The sequence below is a fragment of the Clarias gariepinus genome, chromosome 22 (genome assembly GCF_024256425.1).
Source record: "Clarias gariepinus isolate MV-2021 ecotype Netherlands chromosome 22, CGAR_prim_01v2, whole genome shotgun sequence".
Classification (NCBI taxonomy): domain Eukaryota; kingdom Metazoa; phylum Chordata; class Actinopteri; order Siluriformes; family Clariidae; genus Clarias; species Clarias gariepinus.
Genome location: NC_071121.1, coordinates 14,388,556 through 14,394,555, shown reverse-complemented (window position 1 = coordinate 14,394,555; position 6,000 = coordinate 14,388,556). Strand labels below are relative to the sequence as shown.

The following is a 6,000-nucleotide window of genomic DNA, read 5'->3' as shown; positions in this document are numbered from 1 at the left end:
TGGAACAAAGTTTATTTGTGTCGAATATGTCAACTATAAACGTGCAACACGCAAGGTACAAGTCTTACATATTTGCATTGAGTGAAAATAAAATAAATATTTCTTTCAACTCTTAACAGAACTTGAAGATTGTCATTCAGTTTTATTACTGTACTTTTAATTCTATCATTTTAAATTTTTGTCTTAAAAAAGTTGCATTACACAATTACTAATTATTACTAATGTAAACCTAAACTATAATGTACAGACTTATGCTTATTTATTCTTACCATAGCATAGAAACCCTTTGATGATGTGGATGGTGGTGGATTTAATACTATAGCTTATTCATATCTTACAACTACGGTCAAATTTAGTTGCTGGCAGAGAGCCAGGAGCCTATCCCAAGATACCGTACTTTGCACAAGGCAGCACGGACAGGGTGCCAATCCATCACAGGGCACACACATCCTGTACACACACAGACACACACTATGGGCAATTTGGAAATGTCAATTAGGCTAATCTGCATGCTTTTGGACTGTGGGAGAACACAGACCTGGAGCAATACTTGATACCTGGATCTTGGAGGTAAGATTGAATTGTTTAGCTCAATGAGATCTAGAAGTGTACCAAGTTTGACATGTAAACGTGCAAGTGTGTATGAGCTATGAAGCAAAATCTCATGTGAAGGAGGTGCTCCCAGCAGATCTCCTAATGGCAGCAGATTCCAATCTGTGTGCCAATTTTCATGAGTTGTTTAAGCAAGTAAAGACCTTCAAAAGGTCTTGAATTATTGGGAAAAATAAATAAAACAAACATAGTTGTAAGCAATGATGAGTGAGCCCAAGGACCTGTTTGCCATCGCCCCCAGACACACAACACAACCTGTGTGCCTTTTGGCCATGTTAAGACCTCCAAGAAGACAATGCCACCCGGATGGACCACATAACCTGTGTCCCTTTTGAGCACACTAAAAACTAAAATGGGACGGATGCTGATGTCACTGAACATGGCATAAGTTTAAGGCATCGTCACATTGCGATGGTGCACCCGGGTGGCGATGGCACAACATACAACCTGTGTGACTTTTGAGCATGTTAAGACCTTGGCCGGTCAGGATGTGTAGTGTGTGTGTGTGTGTGTGTGTGTGTGTGTGTGTGTGTTTGTGTCTGTGTGTGTGTGTGTGTGTGTGTAGGATATTTAGTGTGTGTAGGATATGTAGTGTGTGTGTATGATGCATAGTGTGTGTGTAGAATATGTGTGTTGGATGTGTAGTGTAAGTGTTTGTTGTGTGTGTGTAGTATGTGTGTTTAGGATGCGTAGTATACAGAAAGTGTGTTTGTTTTGTGTGTTTAGGATGTGTAGTTTGTGTGTGTGTGTGTGTGTGTGTGTGTGTGTGTAGTATGTGTGCTTGTGTAGTATGTTTGTGTGCAGTTTGTGTGTATTAGTGCTCATGTCATAAATGTGCATTTTGCTAATGACCCAAAATATCTGACTTTTTGTTGAGTTGAGCCCATAAGATGCATAGTGATAATTGCTTAGCTCAGTGAGATCTAGAAGTGTACAGAAATTGTCATGTATAGGCCTATGTACAGTACAAGTGGGCTTCATCTATGCAGAGAAATCTTAGACTCGTAGGTGTCCTAATGGCAGCAGATTCCGACCTGTGTGTGATTTTCATTCATTTTTGAGCCTATTAAGTCTCCCAAAAGGGCATGGACAGTTGAAAAAAAATCCTTATAAAAACAAGTGGCCTTTGGATATTATAACATCAGCACTATTAAAACTGCATTATCAGCCCTGTGACGATGACTTCATAGTCATGTCATCATCATGCTAATGTCATAGTGCTTCAGCCCTGATTAATATTACTAATTTCATATTTACACAACGGCAGGCCGAATAATCCATTGTAATAAAACCATGAGAAGTTATAACGTTTTGCAAAATTACATGAAGTTCTGATATAACCAAAACAATGTCTTTTAACTCCCTTGTGACAAATCATGCACACAGTATTTTCCCTTAGTTTCTAACACCTTTTCCTCCATAATCATATTTAATATAATAATAATATAAAAAAATATTTTGCAGCCTAAAACTGTTCATTTTCAGACCATATTATTTAGTTCTGTTTTTAATATTGATTTTATTATTTTTAATAAGTAATTTGATTGATTTTTTTTATTTCTATTAAACATCCCACTAAAATATGATTATTTCTGTCTGTTAAATATTTGATCTTATCCAGTTTGTGGTCTTTTAAAATTTTTATTTACAGTCATGCATAAAAGTTAGTTCAACCTCCTCTAATTTCATGTGGAAAAAAACATGTAGGCAATACTTAGTACCCCCCATGATTCAATAGCTTGTATTGTAGAACCTTTACCAGCAAAAAATCAAAGTCACTGTTTCCTGTATAACTTAGGTATAAAGGTAAAGGTAATAAATGATAATAATAATCTCCAAAAAAAAAAAAAAAAGGTAAAATTACCACCTCTCCACCGACAAGCTGGTTATGAGGTGTGGTTATGAGGTGTTTCTGCTGAAATGTCGTTTGATATAATTTTCTTTTTTGTCTATAGGACATTGTTCTAGAAGACTTGTGGTTTGTTGAGATGCAGTTTTGTGAACCGTAGTCATGCTTCCATGTTCTTGTTAAACAGATTAATCTTTCTCCTGGCAACCCTTTCAAACAAACAGTTCAGTCCTTATCTAATTCTGCTGTCATGGACATTAACTTTTAACGTGCTCAGTAAGGCGTGGAGGGTCTGAGATTTAACTCTTGGGTTTTTTTGTGTTTCTCTGAGCATTACACATTCTGACCATGTGGTGAATGTTCTGGGACGTCTGCTCCTGGTAAGTTTGGCGACTCTCACTTTAGAACGTTGAACTCCAAATTGTTTGGAAATGGTTTTATACCAGTTGCTTTTTCTCTAAGACAGCTGCTTAGGTCTTTTCCTCTTGTTATTATGTTAACACCTGACAATCCTTGATATAGAGAAGCAAAATGCAAACTATATAAAGTTTTTTTTTTTATTATTGAGGTGTGTACACGTGCTGATAATCAATTAATCAAGGCCTGATTGTTAGTAGCAATTGGCTGCTTATTGTAGCAATGATTGTAGAAACATTAAGGGGTACTTAGTATTGCCTACATGTAATTTTCTTTTTTTTTTTTTTTTTTTTATAAATAGTGCATGGTAAAAAAATATATATATATGTTGTTTGTCTGATGTTGTACAGTATTTGCCTCTTACAAGGACCTGCTATGATCAGATGATTTTTATTGGTTTAAAAAAAACACAGAATTAAAATAGGGGGTACTATCTTTGAACATGACTGTATTTATTTATTTATTTATTTATTTTAATTAGTCCCACTTGTTCCTCTTAATAGTTCATTAGAAAAAAAGCTCTAAAAATAGGCCTATACTTAAACAAAATTCCTGTGGCTTTAAATATTTGCCAAATTTGTCATAATCTGCAATCCTATATAGGGTGAATATTTACCTGTACATTTTTATTTAATTCTGGAATGTGACTTTTCAATCATGTGGAAACATGAAAGGTTTTAGATAATCAGCGGTGGAGCGACACGGTGGCTTAATTCTTAGGGTCTGGGTTCAATTCCTGTCTCTGGGTCTGTGTGCGTGGAGTTTGCATGTTCGCCATGTGTTCAAGACATGCTGAGTAAGCTACTTGCCCATAGTATGTGTATGTGTGAATAAATGCATGAGTATGTGTATGTGTGTGTACCCTGCGCTGGATTGGCACCCCATCCAAGATGTACTCCACTTTACATCTCCTGGGATAGGCTCCAGCCCCCCTCCACTATTCATACCATGAATTAAACCTATAGAGAAAGGAATGCAAAGGTGTAATACTCAATATCAGATTTTTCATAAATGTACCTTAGGTATGATAAGGATCATTTTCATCGCATTGGCTAATTTTTGAGTTATGAAGGAATATGTATGTGTTGGTGGAATTTTTTTTTATGGCCACCATTTCATAATGAGCTGTCTCAAAGGATTTGGTGGGTTTTGTTGTGGGGGGGAAAAAAGATAAAGTGGTGGCATCCTCCTCAGCCTGAGGTTGATGTCAGATTGAATCACCTTATTAGCCAAGAGAGAGAGAGAGAGAGAAAGAAAGAGAGAGAGGCTGATAAACAGGATGACTGACATATTCTACTTTTTATTAAGAAGGTATAAAAGAAAAAAAAAGCACATTGTGGCATGCTGCTTTTGGATAATAATCGGCTTTGCAGCACGTCGGCAATTTACTATCACAGCACGTCACGTTTAGTTCAAGTCAAGTGTCAGGCTTTTTAAAAATTATTATTATTGTTATGATTATTTGAGCGCACAGCTGTAGGGACATGCGGTTGGTTGGTTGGCGCGGTGGCACCACAGGGAGGCGGGACTCGCGAGCTAAAGCCAGGCGTCTTAAGCGCTCGGATCAGCGCGCTACAGGACGAGAGGCGCACACAACACGCGTGGATGTGCAGATACACTGTAGCTTGGGGAGTTCTTCTGAGAGACGTCGTCCTGTGAAAATGTGAGTACATTATTTCTGTTCACCTTGACAACAAAAGAAATAATAAAACCCAACAACATTGAACAGTAGCGTTGTGTCGAGAAAGCCAGATCAGCATCAACTTAAATCCGGCGGTATGGATGACAGGTCTGGATGCTTAGCTAGCTAGCTTATATTGTGCTTGCTAAACAATGAGATTGTCTTTTTTTTTGTTTTAGTCATGTTTGTTAAATAGGGCTGTGTAATTGTGTAAGGATAAAACGGAACAAACGAATAGTCAAATCGTGCTGTAGTCAGCGTGCGTGTTCTGTACAAGTACAGCAGATGCGGAGAGGTGGACAAGCCCAGTCTAACAGTGTCCATTTGTAAGGCTGATTGCGAACAATGCAAGAAATAATGGAGACAGTAGTGAAAGATGAAAAAAAAATATGCAGAATAAAATAATACTAATAATATATATAATATATAATGCTTAAATAAGAGCAGGGCAGTGGATCAGACTGGAGCCCTGCCCATGCCGGGTACACTACAGCATACAGTGCTGCCCAATGACTCTCTCTCTCTCTACTCAACATACAGTGTTACACACTGGAGAGATGTAGGGAGGATAGAGATATGAGATGCAGCTTATTCATAATGCAAACTATTGTACAACAGTAATAATACCAATAATATTAAGAACAAGAACCCATGCAGAAGGTCATGTTCATGTCTCACATCTTCAGGGTCCCTGGTTTGCTACTGAGCTATTCGTATAGCTATTCGCTATTCTATATCGTATTGTGTTAAGACTGGATCGCTAATGCAATTAGATAACTACATATAGGACAACTGTTTTCTTAAGCCTCATGCCCAGAGGTTGTGTGAGCTCGAAGAAGTTGCCTAAAGGTGTACACAATAATATCCTACATTATATAATTGTTTCTAATGTGATTTATTTTTACAGTAAATTAGTTTATTCTTATACATTTTCTCTGTTCCTTAGAAAGTACACAAAGTGGGTTTGCAGGGCAGGAATTCCTGTACTTTGATCAATAATTACACCTTATGTCACTCAGTAGACTACTACTGCTGAAGTGAAGTTACAGGTTAAACTCATGATCCTCCAAACATAACTACCTCAGGTTAATCATCCCCATTTAAAGTCACTTGTCAATTTAAAACCAGCCTACTGTCCTTAAATAACCCAACTGACAAACAAACAATACTGTATGTAAAGTTCCACTCGGGCATTGTGTCTGAGATACTGTGAAACATTTCACAATTTCTCACTAATCTTCTCACTTTAGCTTTGTCTGAAAATTTTATATGCAAGGACAAAAAATAATAGTTTATGCCTATTTGCTAGACCTGGAAGTTGCCTGCATTTGTAGCTCTCTGTCTATTTTATTATAGAACTCTAAATTACATTTAGCTCTTGACCTGAACTTAGTATTTTAAAAAAACAAAAAACAAACTTTGTGTCATCTATGACTTCCTG

General features: G+C 37.1%; 1 protein-coding gene across 2 annotated transcripts in view; it reads left to right on the top strand.

Annotated features, from left to right (window-relative positions):
- Positions 1-496: 496 nt before the first annotated feature.
- slco4a1 (solute carrier organic anion transporter family, member 4A1) overlaps positions 497-6,000 on the top strand; it is a 46,060-nt gene continuing 40,556 nt past the window's right edge. The window contains exon 1 of one of the 2 annotated variants that reach the window (XM_053483219.1): positions 497-570. The gene's annotated coding sequence lies outside the window, so the exon portion shown is untranslated. Of the gene's footprint in view, positions 571-4,465; positions 4,542-6,000 lie in introns of those variants that run through there. The other variant, XM_053483220.1, reaches the window with a different exon arrangement.